Genomic DNA, 14,324 nt, shown 5'->3' with positions numbered 1-14,324 from the left:
GTCTTTATTAAATTGCCTTTGGGTTCTCCTAATTGCTAAGAAAAAAACTAAGCATTTCTTTAGGTAACTTTTACAGCCTATTCCCAATGCTTCATATGTGGAGAGAAAATTCAGTTGCCTACTTTTGTTTCTTGAAGGAAAACAACTAAGGCTTTATCTACAAAATTCTAACAATCAGCAAATATTGAAAATAACTCAGTCAATGGATTTCAAACTACAAGGTTGAAATTTTTTTAATGAAATTAACACATAACATCCCATACATGAGGGCTCTGCCTTCAAGACCTAATCACATCTCAAAGGCCCCACCTCATAATACCGTCACATTGGGCATTAGGATATCAGCATATGAATTCTGCTGGTACACACTGAAATCATAGCACTTCTACTCACAGTTTCTTTTCTCTTGTTTTTTCCTTAATTTCTTACTGTTAGTCCTTAGAACCTTTATTTTCCTTCTTTCTTCAGAGCCTATAAATTTGTTTCTAAATATAGTGCTCATCCTGTTGTATAGGTATCACTGTATCCCCTTTAATTTCTATGTGGTTTTTAATCTTCCTTTCATTTTATTATACCTTTTGATATAATATTAATTTCAAGAAGTTAAAATTTTGTCAGCATTTTATAGTTTTTAATTTTGCAGAAAAATGTAAAATATTAAAGCTCATTTTAAAATGTTTTTCTTAATGCCCAAGGGCAGGACCAATTTTTCAAAATCTTCAATAAATATTCAAAACAAACATATATCCTTTATTTGATGAAGACAAAGTTCTCGCTCTCTCTTTATATATAGCTCTAAAAATCTTGTAATAATGATACACTACACTAGCCATACTTAATATGTGTTCATGTACAATTCTATTCATCCAAGTCTTTTTCCCTACTAGAACAGTCTAGTTCTGACAGTAACATGAAATCTATTATTATACTTGTGATTTATTTTTAGTCACCTTCTCTTTGCTCTTCAAAGAGATTTTTTGCATGTATTTAGTTGCTGGTTTCTGATTTGTTGTTGGTTTGTGTGTGTGTGTGTGTCTGTGCATGTGTATGCACTACTCTGTTTCATCCTTATCATATATCGTACCTCTTTTGTCTTTTTTTCATTATGCAATTTCCCTCTGTATTATGTTTAGTGCTTTGACTCCTCTTTAACATAATATTGCAGTACCTATTTTCCTGTTGTTTGAATTTTTCTAGTATTTCTCTACCCATGCCTTATTTTCAACTCTAATAAAACATGTGTTTTTTGCAGAAATATACCTGTTTTTAATTAAATCTGTTATCAGTTCATTTGCATGTAACATAATGACTGACATATATAATTTCTTTATGCCCAACTTATTTATACCTATCACATATTTTGTGTTATTCTTTCTTCATTTTCATTTTCCAAATTTTTGTTGATTTGGCAGTTATTACTATTTATTAACTAGGAAGTTTTGCCCCACTTTTTGATAACATGAGTAATTACCTTTCTTTTATTGCTGGTATAGGCAAGCACATATTTCTCTATAAGTATTTAAAAATAATATACCAAATACTTCTCCTACCAAGATTCACTCTTTTCTATGTCAAGAACTCCTAGACCTCATCTGAAACTGCTTCACTCCAATAAGATGGGATCTTTAAAACATTTTCACATTATCCCCTTTTCCTCTTATTTATTCTCCATTTCTATCATTAGTAAGACACACACTTTGAATGTTTTTAGTTTTTTACTTCTCCCTCGTCCCTCACCATTCTGAACGCTGGTGATTTTGCTGATATGGTTAAACTTTTAGTTGTACACTCTATATATTTTCCTTAAACTATGCTTTTTCTCCAAGAATCCTAGAGAAGCACTACATTTACACTGGCAAAAGATCTACCCTGACTCTTCCTTATTAGCTCACATTTAATTATGTGTAGAAAATTGTGTGTAAGAGGTGTGTGAGTGTAGAGAGAGAGACCTACTATGGATTATTTGTTACTTGATATGTTTTATGGGTATTTTCCTCAGAAGGGAGCAAATGTTAAATACTCTGAGTTCTTGCATCTCCTCCTCATTCATTCACTGTGATGGCTGAATGACATCTAGGTTGAGCATGGTAATCCTGAGTTCTAGTTCTTTCCTCCCAGTAGTCTGTAGATGATTTTTTATTGTCTTCTGGCTTCAAATCTTAGATAAGTCCAATATTACTGTAACCTCTTTCTGAGCCAATTGTAGGTAACTTGTTTTTTCTCCCTGGAAATTTATGAAACTATAAGATTTTCTCTTTCTCAGCAATTTTACCAGAATGTTTCTCGATCTTTTTTTTTTTGCTTATCATTCCATACTAGAATTCAGTACAAGCAATTAAGCTGTAAACTTGCTCTCACCTTAAGAAAAATTTTTCTATTGTTTGTTGTTGTACTTCTTCTCCTCCAAGTGTCACTTTCTCTTTTTTGAAGGCCTATTGTTTTGTACATTAGTGCTCCCAGAGTTATCCTTCAAGACTCTTAACTTTTCCATTATGATTTCTATTTTCTTGTCTTTCTACTTTGTAGTTCCCCTAGTGCAAAATATTTTAGTCTCAACATCCTTTAATTCATCTAATACATTGTTTAGTTGATATATCATGAGATTTTGTTGCTTAATTTCTTTTTTTTTTTGTTTGTTTTGTAGGTGCCATTGTATCTTTATCAAGTTATTTTAATTGTTGTCTAGTTCCAGTGTTTCTTTTTCAGAAACTCTGTACCTCTGTGTATGTCTATATTTCTGGGTATCTCTGTCTGTGCCAACTCATCTTCTTCTCTCTGGCTGATGGGTTCAAGTTATTTGGGTTATACTCTTCTTTGCCGGCTCTTTGAGGTTCAAGTCTTATTGCTGGAGTATATTCAGAGGTGGCAGGCCCACAAGTGGTGGAAGGCAAGGTGCTTTTTTCCCTTAAGGATTTTGATAAAATTAAAGACTCCCAGCTCCCTGCAGAGGCATCTAAAAGAAGTTGCCCCACTTTCTGGTCCCTCTGTCCTCTCCCCACCTTACGGAATTAGAAGATTCCATTCACACACAAATTTCTTTCATGGCTTCTTAGGAATCAGGAATGCCAGGTGCAATAATGCAGCATTACTATCAGCCATTCCTCAGATTATTTTTGAGGACAAAGATCTACTGCTTTCTGGTCCTCACCCCAGATGCTCACAAGATGCTCACTTAGCTAAGAAGGGAGAAATTCCAATACCAGTTGACTTTACTAAGACCCAGAAGAATCCAAGATCTCCCTTTTACCTTTTGACCCAGTAGATGCTCAGAATCTTTTTCCCAAAGAAAACCTCCATAAAATAAAATCAATCCTTGCTTTTTCTCTATCATAGCTTCCACACATGTTGAATAACAATATTCTAGTTTTGAAGAGGGCTTTGAGATTATTTTATTTCACACATGAGAAAACCCAGGAGCTAAAAATATAAGTGTTATGAAGACAGTTAAAAAAACAGACTTTTAGGCAATTATGCCATGACATCACGTGATGCCGTTTAATATGCCATTGCTCTGAGCTGGTTATAATTGAGCAGCAGTTACAAATCAACAGACTCTTAACTAGACGACTGAAGATTCCTTGTGGAGAATGGACTTTAATGTAACGTTTCAAATCTTTTTTTGGAGTAACGCAAGTTAGATAAAAATGTTCTAATTTCTAAAGTACGGTAATTAATTAGTAATTAAATTATGATTTACTATTGTAGGTGTGGGTTGGTGTAGGTTTAGAAAAATCATGTAGGTTTTTCCAAGTTTCATGTTAAGATTCACATTATAAAAGTAAACAGAGAAGTAGAGTCAATAACTTGATGGTCATGGAGAAACCCAAAATATTACCCCTAGGAAGCTTGTATTTTGCAACCCTCTTTAAGCAAATATGTGTATACGTGTTTGGGTGTATGTGTATGTGTGTGTGTGTGTGTGTGTGTGTGTGTGTGTGTATATGTGGTTTAGACTTCCCTGTTAGCCATTTAATTGGCTAATGCTAATGGTGGAATTTACCATCAGGTAAGGAAACTATTATTTTTTTAAAATTCATGAATATGCAAAAAACTTGTTAAAGTTTGAGGAACTATAATCAAATTAGAGAAGGTGAGGCTGCTTTGCTAATCCCTACAAAGTATATGGAATCTAGTCAATAGTAATAATCACACAGGGATCTATCAACATGAATACAATTTAATTCTCAAATATTTCTGCTGCCATGTTAGATAAATTTACAATTAATGTATGAAGCAAAAATGCCATTCATTCATCATGTCTACGAGTTATTTATTCCTGAATTAAATAAAGTTGATAAATTATTATTTCCAAAAATAAGAAAAAGGGTCATCACACTTTGCTAAAATACACTTCATATTCTTCTGGAAATAACATTTTTATGATATAAGTAAAATTATGTTACTCTCTTTGAATGGCTCAGAACAACAAAAGATAAAGAACAGCAAAGTTTTCATTTATGTGGAAGATATTTAAATTTCACAAAGATATGAAAAACCATTTAATGTATTATTCATTTTCATCACATATGTATTCTGATCACCTCCTATTCATCCCACTGATGAAGGAGTGCCCTACACTAAACAGTACTAGATAGCCAAACACATAATACCCAACATTGGTCAGATGAACTTGATAGCAGACTGTTAGTCACATATACTCACAGTCTAGGGGAGAAGGACACTGCATGCTATTCAAGGCCACACAGGGTTTGCACTTGAGGACTGTGGAAGCAGATTCTATAGTAACAAGAGGATAAAGTGTCCTGCGGGAGGATGTGATTGATTTGTTTAATTCCACAGGCTGGAAAAGTTAGGTTGATGACCAGTTGGAGTATAGTTCATCTGGCTCATAGCAGGTTAGCCAGGTGGAGAACCTTTCCTGCTGGGGAGATTGGAGGAGGAATGCATATTTGGCAAGAGCAGGGGAGCTCACGGTTAGGCTTTTTGGGGTCCTGTGAGGCTCAAGATATCAAGATAGCACTTAGAATTTTAGACTGTACAATACAGTGTGCTTAATAACAATTTAAAGGTATTGGTTTCTCAATGCTGGATCACTGAAACCAGACATTAAAATGATAGACTTATGATAGTCACAATAATAATAGTCATATTTTTTTTACTGCAATGATCTTTAATGGGGAATTCTTAAACTAGATCCATTAGATAATTCTAAAAGAAAATCCAAGTGTTAGCAACTTTGGCAACAAGGTATCAAATACAGATTTACATGTGAATTTAGAAACTTGTGCTGATATAAAGAACTGCATTTGTTGATATGACAGTAAATCTTCTAACACTATTATATATTATTTTCTTAAATCTTTGTTTATTCTAATGAAAATGTCTTTCTTTCTATCTGCATACCTCCAAGAATCATGCCAAAAGACAAGATGTTACCAAAAAAGTAGGTAATATGTATAATGGATGCAATTATCTAGCTTTGCTAATTGTAACCACACAAGGAAAACAAAGCCATTTGGGAAAATCTTTTTTCAAAACTATATGTAAAAGCAACTTAAATTAAAATTATGCAAGATCAGTATCCAGAGAGAATGATATTAGTACACTTAGTGGAACATTAAAGTTTTTCCAGTTATTTGTTTTTATAAATATATGGAAACTTTAATATCCTTGCTGATATACCACACACAGGTCAAAATATATATTAATATTTTAAATAAATGTATGTGTTTACCTGTGTACAGATGTGTAGATAAGGCTTATACTTAAATATAGTAAAATAAAAATAATATATTGTAACTCATGTGATGTGGTTTATATAAAAGTGGGCACAGATGACATAGAGCTAAGTCTAAACTCAAGTGATAGAATTAGCTTCATTAAGTTTTGCTCTATTTTTCTGTTGAGATGATCTCTTAGAAAGACTCATGAAACCATGCTAAATCAGACTAGGAGCAATGTGGAAGGGGTAAAGTTAAGTGAAACATTGATATGATGAAATCTGATTTACAGAGCGCACACATGCCATCCAAGCAGAAAATGTTAAGTCCTCTATGTTGAAAAAGGGAGAAGATTTCAATCCCCTATTCCCTGCAGGCATTAATTTTTCATTTTTATTATTCTTTGGATTAACATTCAGATTTGAGTTGTTCTATGTTTGCTTTGATATACTCAAAACATTGTCTAATAAATAAATGTATCATATTGTGGTGATATATAGTAATATGTATGTATTATATTTGTTTTCTAATCATTTTGCACAAGCTTTAAATTTTATCATATTCTCTGTATAGCAATGAAGTCATTTCCATTGCAAACTTGTAACAATAATGGACAGCAACCTTCAGGGGATACATTTGTGAGAAATTTATTTTCCCTCATCTTGCTCAGGCACCCAAAGAATGAATTTGCTTCCATGACAGATAAAGACTACACTGATCAATTTAAAAATGGTCTTGGGGCATCACAAGTCAATAACAGAAAAGGAAAACGCAAGATAACAGTATTTCTTTTCATTAGGTTGGTAGATGGCATTCCAGATTTACGCATCAAAATTGTCTCTTTAACAATTATTAAATAACCGTAAGCATACATCTTGGTTGTGTGGGTACTGTTTTATACTGAATAATCAAGACAAAGACAAATTCTATTTGACTGCAATGTGGTTACTTTACAGAAATATGATTACCAAAAAGTATGTGAAATTTAAAAGACAGAATATACTTACTACAAAGCATAATATTCTACACTGAAATCTAGAACTGCCATATGATATAATTTTAAATTATTTTTTTAGTATAAGAGTTCTGCAATAATAAGACATTTCATAGGAATGATTTGTTGTTCTTGTTTTGTTTTTTAAACTCACTTGAGCAATAAGTAATAAGAGTGGTGTTCTACAAAACTGTCATGGGAGAAGACATACATTTCATAGGCTATTTTAAATTCAGCGATGGTGAAAATTTTTTGTTGCAAAAAGTGTGCCTTTCAAAGTAATTTGAGATAAACTAAAATTATAGCATTTTCAAGGGATTTTTCCCTGATTGCTCTCATTTTCCTCTGAGAGTGTTATATATGCCTGAATTACATACAATAAATGGAAAAGTGTTTCTTTTAGAGAAAGTTCCAAAACATTTCTTTAGAAATGTGATTTCAATGTTTTCCGCATTTGAGAACTTGTTATACTCCTTCCTATCACTCAAATATCAAATTGAAATATATTTCGAAGTGTTACTTTTGTGAAAATTACCAATGACTTTCTTGAAAACTGAAAAATTTAAGTAATTTAGTGAAGAAAAAAAAAACCTATCTGATGTAAACTCCATTTGATTGTCTGAATTTTTCACCCTTCATTGGTTTTGGTAGATGCATGCAAACATATGTCTACACTCTTTTGAAGCGTTTGACATAGTACCCATGAAATATGTCAAGTCAACATCATTTGTACAATTTGGCTATAAAAGATGACTTTAGATGTAAACTAGATGTATTCCCCATTCCACTCCTCAAAACATCCCAGTTAAGGTGACAAGTTCTAACCGTGTTTGATAAAATGCTCCCATGATCTTTAAAGTATGTTATCATCCATATGCCAGAGTACTGGAAAATGTCTATTAATTTGAGTTCTAACGATCATGTGTATTTCTACGTACTGGAAATTACAATCCAAGAGGAAATTAAGGAAAAAATTCATTTACAAGACTATAAAAAAGAAGAGGGGGCTTCCCTGGTGGCGCAGTGGTTGAGAGTCCGCCTGCTGACGCAGGGGACGCGGGTTCGTGCCCCGGTCCGGGAGGATCCCACATGCTGCGGAGCGGCTGGGCCCGTGAGCCATGGCCGCTGGGCCTGCGCGTCCGGAACCTGTGCTCCGCAGCGGGAGAGGCCACAACGGTGAGAGGCCTTCGTACCGCCAAAAAAAAAAAAAAAAAAAGAAGAAAATACTTAGAAATAAATTCACAAAAGAGGTTCAAGACTTGCATACTGTACTACACTAATATTTTGAAAACTATAAAACATTATTGAAAGAAATTAAAGAGGACCTAAATAAATGGAAAGACAATCCGTGTTAATGAATCAGAAGCCTTAATTTTAAGGTGGCAGTAATACTCAAAATGTTCAAGAAATTTAATGCATTCCTTACTAAATTTCCATCTGCCATTTTGCAGAAATGTAAAGGCTAATCCTAAAGACCATATGGAATTGCAAAAGACCCTGAATATGAAAAACAATATTGAAAAGGAAGAACAAGGTTGAAGGACTTACACTTCTTGATTTCAAAACTTATTATACAGCTACTATAATCAAAACAATGCCATACTAGCATAATGATAGACATACAGATTAATGGAATAAAATTGAGAACCCCAAAATAAATACATAATATATGGTCAATTGATCTTCTCAAGATGCCAAGACCATTCAATGAGGGAAAGCATTTAACAAATGCTGGGAATACAGGATATCCACATGAAAATGTAGGACGTTGGGACACTTACCTCATATCATAACACAAAAGATAACTCAAAATGGATAAAAACATCTATATCGAAGAGTTAAAATTGTACAAATCATAAAAGAGAATATAAGAATAAATCTTCATGACCATGGATACTTATACATGACACCAAAACACAAGCAAAAAGAGAAAAAAAAATTGAACTTCATCAAATCAAAATTAAATTTTTTTGTACTTCAAAGGACACTAACAACAGAGTGAAAAGAAAATCCACAAAATGGGAGAAAATATTTACAAATCTTAAATCTAATAAGGGTCTAGTATCCAGAATATATAAAGAACTGAAAACTCAACAGCTAAAAGACAAACAATGCAATTTTAAAACGGGCAAAGGATTTGAATAGACATTTCTTCAAAGAGGATAGACACATGACCATGAGCAATGAGATGCTCAATGTCATTAGCCATTTATTCCAAATCAAAACCCATGAGACAATTTCAGACCCACTAGTATGGCCATAATTTTTAAAAAATGATGATGATGATGCAGAGAAACGAGTCCTCATACATTGCTGGTAGGAATTTAAAATGGTACAGCTACTTTAGAAAACAGTCTGGCATTTCTTCAAAAAGCTAAATATAGAATTACCATATGACCAAGCAACTTTACTCTTAAGTATTCACCCGAGGAAATTAAAGACATGTTCAAGTAAAAATATTAAACACAAATATTCATAACAGCATTATTCATAATAGCCAAAAAGTGAAAACAATCCAATGTCTGTCAACTGGTAAATGGATAAACAAAACGTGGTATATTCGTACAATGGAATGTTATTCAGTTATAAAAAGAAATGAAGTACTAAAACAGCTACAACTTGGATGAATATAGAAAACATTATACTAACTGAAAGAAGCCGGACACAAAGGTCACATATTGTGTGATTCCTTTTACATGAAACATATAGAATGAGCAAACTCATATAGGTAGAAAGTAGATTAGTGGTTTTCAGGGGCTAGGAGAAAGGGGGAAGGGAATAGGGAGTAACTGTTAATGGGCAGGAGATAGCTTTTGGGGGAGACAAAAATATTCTGAAATGAGACAATGGTGATGATTGTACAACATTGTGTATGTAAAAAAACCCCACTGAACTGTATAATTTTAAATGGTTAAAATGGTGAAATTTATTTTACATAAATTTTACCTCAATTTAAAATAATGGAGTGAAGTAGTGATGTATACAACAGCATGGATGAACCTAACACGATACTGTATAAAGGAAGCCTGATACATAAGAGTACCTATTGTATAATCCCATTTACATGAAGTTCTAGAATAGGCAAAACAAACATGATGACAGAAATCAGAGCAATGGTTGGTTGGGAAGAATAACTGGTATGAAGCACAAAGGGAACATTCTGGAGTGATGAAAATGTCTGACATCTTGAGAAAGGCACAGATTACACAGTTTATGCATTTTTCAAAGCTGAACAAACAATGTGATTAAGAATTATGTATTTCATTGTATAATCAGATCTATAACACTAGTTTTGATAGCGTGAATTTGTTCCAACATGACTGATGTATTAGGGAATAATAGGAAAGGAACTTAGTGTTAGCTTATGCATGAAAAACACTAGCTGAACATCGAAACCAGCACCCAATTTAACTGAGCCAAATAATGCAAAAAATGAACATACTTCAAACACCTACCAGCTGTCTCAGTTCACCACATGTGTTATAAGCCAGTCCCATCCACATCTAGTGTTACAGCTTTCTAATTTCATATGATCCATTGTACTGGATTAAAGAATGACCTTCAAAAATCCATGTCCATTTGGAACCTATAAATGTGACCTTACTTGTAAATAGGGTCTTTGTACATGTAAGCAAGTCAAACTGAGGTGAACTAGATTGGGTGAACCCTAACTCCAGTAAGACCGATGTCCTTATAAGAGGGAGATTTGGACACAAAGAAACAGATACACAGGGGAAAAGGCTATGTGAAGACAGTGGCAGAGACTGAAGTGATGTACCTATGTAATCCTAAGGATTCTGCCATCAACCAACAGAAGCTAGAAGAGGCAAGGGAGAATTCTTCCCTAGAACCATCAGAGAAAGCACAGACCTGCCTACACCTTGATTTCAAACTTCTAGCCTCCAGAACTGTGAGAGAATAAACTTCCCTTGCTTTAAGCCACCCAGTTTGTGGTAATTTGTTACAGCAGCCCTACAAAACTAATACACCCATCTTCTACCACTTCACAATAACTCATAAGCTGAAACCCTTCTGAAGCCCATTTCCAGAAGCAAACATGGGTATTTTTCAAATTAAAGTGTCTTATTTATTGTATTATTTTTTCATATCCATTTAACATGTGTAAAACTGTACTACTATTTTTACTAGGTTTCTATCGTTCCTTATGTCGCTGATATGTGACATTATATATTGTGCTCTAAATCCATCTTTCCCATAAGCACTGCACTTCTTTGTTGAGCAAATTTCCATAGCACACTGCTGTGAGGTATTCTTTTTTTTTCTTTCCATTAGCACATAAGTTAGATTAGGTTATAAAATAAGGCAGGGCATATTACAGCTTCTTAGTAGCATTCCCGTTATAAAGAAATGCATTAGTTGCCTTGATTGATCACGTATATTTCCTAGGTTTTCATCTATACAAACCAGTGCATGGGTTAGGTTCCTCTACAAATAGTTAATTTTATATTTTTGGTTTCACTGTCAGAAATTAACACTATTTCCAAATTCTATAAGTTATCTTCTTAGTTCAAAACTTCCTCTGGCTATTACTTATCTCTACCTTTTTTGCAGTCAAACTAATTAAAATATAGGTTATCTACACTCTGTCTCCTCACTTCTCAAACTATCACACTCTAGATTCCATCTCTTCTACTCAACTGAATCTCAAACTCAGCATGATTGACAAATAGCTCCTGTTTTCACAAATTAGTGAGCACTATTCAGTCTTCATCTCATTCGATGGCTTGGAAGCTATTTATACCATTGACTTCTTGCTTCTTTTCATGACTCTTTCAATGCTACGAAAACCAATTTCATAACATATACTCTCATAGTCTTCCTCCTCTCTCTCTTTAGTTACTTTCCAGCATTATTGCTTGTGGCATATTTTTCTCTGCCTGTCATTTAAATGAGGATGTTCTCAAGCTACTGATTTTTTAATGCAAATCTGTGTCATCCTAGCTAACAAGATAAACAAAGGAGCTAACTTGAGCAGAGTTCTGAGATAGGCTTTTACTGCGGTTCAAGAGGAGTGATATGAAAATCATTTCTATGAGAAGAGTTATACAGCATGCTAATTCCAATTTATTCAGTGACACTGAACATACTACTTAATCTATTTTTGGTTATGTTTTTTCTATCTTCCAAATTAGTATATATTTGCTTTTTACCTTACTGAAATGCTAGAACATTTCCAAGATGTCTGCAAATTGTTTTTTAAAGCCTCTGAGAATGTGTTATGTAAGCACCAATAAATGAAAATGTTATCGTAGCCATAGCTCACAAATATTTTTTTAATCTCTAATGTCATTATATGACATTATAATTTGGCAATGCTCACAGTTGTAAAGTGAGTTTTTAGTTTTAAATTTAGAGGCATTTACCCTAAAGTATTTCTTTCATTTTATGGTTGTTTCGATTCACATCAAATACTAACAAACATATAAATACTCTCTTAGCAAAGGTTGTCCTGGCCTGTGATAATGAATCATTATTTCCGGTTACTAAAAACCAACACATCTGGGCTTCCCTGGTAGCGCAGTGGTTGAGAGTCCGCCTGCCGAGGTAGGGGACACAGGTTCGGGCCCCGGTCCGGGAAGATCCCACATGCCGTGGAGCAGCTAGGCCCGTGAGCCTGTGCATCCGGAGCCTGTGCTCCGCAACGGGAGAGGCCACAACAGTGAGGGGCCCGCGTACCGCAAAAAAAAAACCAACAACAACACATCTAACTAAAGTAATTCACTAAAAATAAGTTGTAATGTCATCTCTTTTCTACTATTCAAACCATAATCTTTAGCTAGATATATTTCCAGGCCTTCATACATAAAGCTATATTCCCAAGGAATATGTTGTTGAGTGATATCTCCTTACTGAGTTCTTGAAGGAGAAGACATAAATCATAATTTTATAATCTCAGAGATAAAAGGAGCCTAGGAGCTCACCTGTGGTGGTAGAATGGCATCATTGCTAGCAGTATGGGCTCTGCAGCCAGATGGCCTGAATTTGAATTCAGTCTGCTATTTTCTGCTATTTAGTATTGACACTTGTGTGAATTGGGCAAGTTACTTAATGTTACTAAAGTTGGATTTCTCACCTGTAGAGTTAGTAATGATACCTACACTGTAAGAATTGTTTACGTTAAATAAGAATATATAAATATGCATATATATATATATATATCTTATAACAGTCAGTAGTATATTTAATACATATTAAATACCCAGTAAATGTTAGCTACTACTACTACTATTATTTACTCCAACTCTCAGCTCCTACGTGAGCCCATGCCATTCAGCTCACATGTGGCCATTTCATTAGGGAGATCCCACCAGCTCATGTAGAACCATGGATGGTCACTTACGTTTAGGAGATCCAATTCTCTTTAGAGGATCCCGTTGGTACAGTTTTCCTAGTATGTTGTTGTTCCACATCTGTTTCAGTGTCATCAGCTATTTTATACCAGGTATAAAATGAAAACAGTTAGAGAGAGGAGAGCTTATAGGAAGAAGAGAAAAATATTGCTCAATATATATATATAATATGATATATATATTATACCTATACTATGATTATATATTACATATATGATTATAGCAGCTAAAAAAGCAAAAGGGAAAGATTATATTGGCTAACTTCAGGCAAATTTTGGTTTTTACTGGAATATGTATTTTCTTTGTTGAAATAATAGGGACAGTAAACATATATTAAATGATAAACATGGTTGCTCTAAAATAGGTTTCTTTTCCTTCATGACTCACTCCACTTAGCAATTTTTTCAAGATTCATTCATTCAGTAGGGACCATATTTAATTCAATGTTCAACACAATACATTCTTGTTTTTCAAGAAAGCCTAAATTATCGCATGCCGTAATTTTAAAAATAGAACTCAGGTTCTTTCTATAAAAAAATAAAGATAAAATACACTGAATTCTATAACTGTCACCATTGAAGTATGAATCTAAATAAACAACAAAAAAATGTGTATTTTTTTTATCCCTTGGAACTAGACAATCTCTGTAAATTTATTTTTCCTTTTTATGTTTCCTTTAATAAGAATACTTGCTGCTCCTAAAGGAGAGTTTTATTTCACTTTGGTTTGGGCAAAATCAAAAAAATATATATATAATACTTGATAATATAAAAAAATATATTAACTATCTGTATTATATCCACTTGTTCCTTGTCACTATTACTCTATGGGCTTAACATTCTCTTCAGTAATGTATGCTTTTATAAAGTCAAGAATCATAATGAGCTGTTTTTTGTTAACCAGAACAGTTTTCCCAGTTGACGCACACATGGTAAAATCAATAAACATTTACTTTTGGCTTAGAATAGAGGAAATTTTGAAATGTTTTCTAAAATAGCAATTAATACTTCTATTTCCAAAATATTAACATAACATTATTATATGTTTTCTTTTCATCAGAATATAATTCTTTTGTTTAAATTGTACCAATATACAGTTTTTCATTTTTTTTTCAAGAGAATAGAGTAAGTACCTGTGTTCCTTTCAAATAAGAAAACAAAAATAAAATCTATGATGGAAATTCCCTGCCAGTCCAGTGGTTAGGACTCTGCGTTTCCACTGCAGTGGGCCCAGGTTCAATCCCTGGTCAGGAAACTAAGATCCCGCCAGCTGAGTAGC

The 14,324-nt window shown here is 33.6% G+C and overlaps 1 protein-coding gene across 1 annotated transcript in view; it reads right to left on the bottom strand.

The window, feature by feature from the left end:
* DNAJB9 (DnaJ heat shock protein family (Hsp40) member B9) overlaps positions 1–14,324 on the bottom strand; it is a 700,153-nt gene that overhangs the window by 250,312 nt on the left and 435,517 nt on the right. The window contains exon 17 of the transcript XR_010945587.1: positions 13,037–13,124. The gene's annotated coding sequence lies outside the window, so the exon portion shown is untranslated. The remainder of the gene's footprint in view (positions 1–13,036; positions 13,125–14,324) is intronic.

Source organism: Pseudorca crassidens, chromosome 8, assembly GCF_039906515.1.
Source record: "Pseudorca crassidens isolate mPseCra1 chromosome 8, mPseCra1.hap1, whole genome shotgun sequence".
Classification (NCBI taxonomy): domain Eukaryota; kingdom Metazoa; phylum Chordata; class Mammalia; order Artiodactyla; family Delphinidae; genus Pseudorca; species Pseudorca crassidens.
This window is presented reverse-complemented; position numbering and strand designations above follow the sequence as displayed.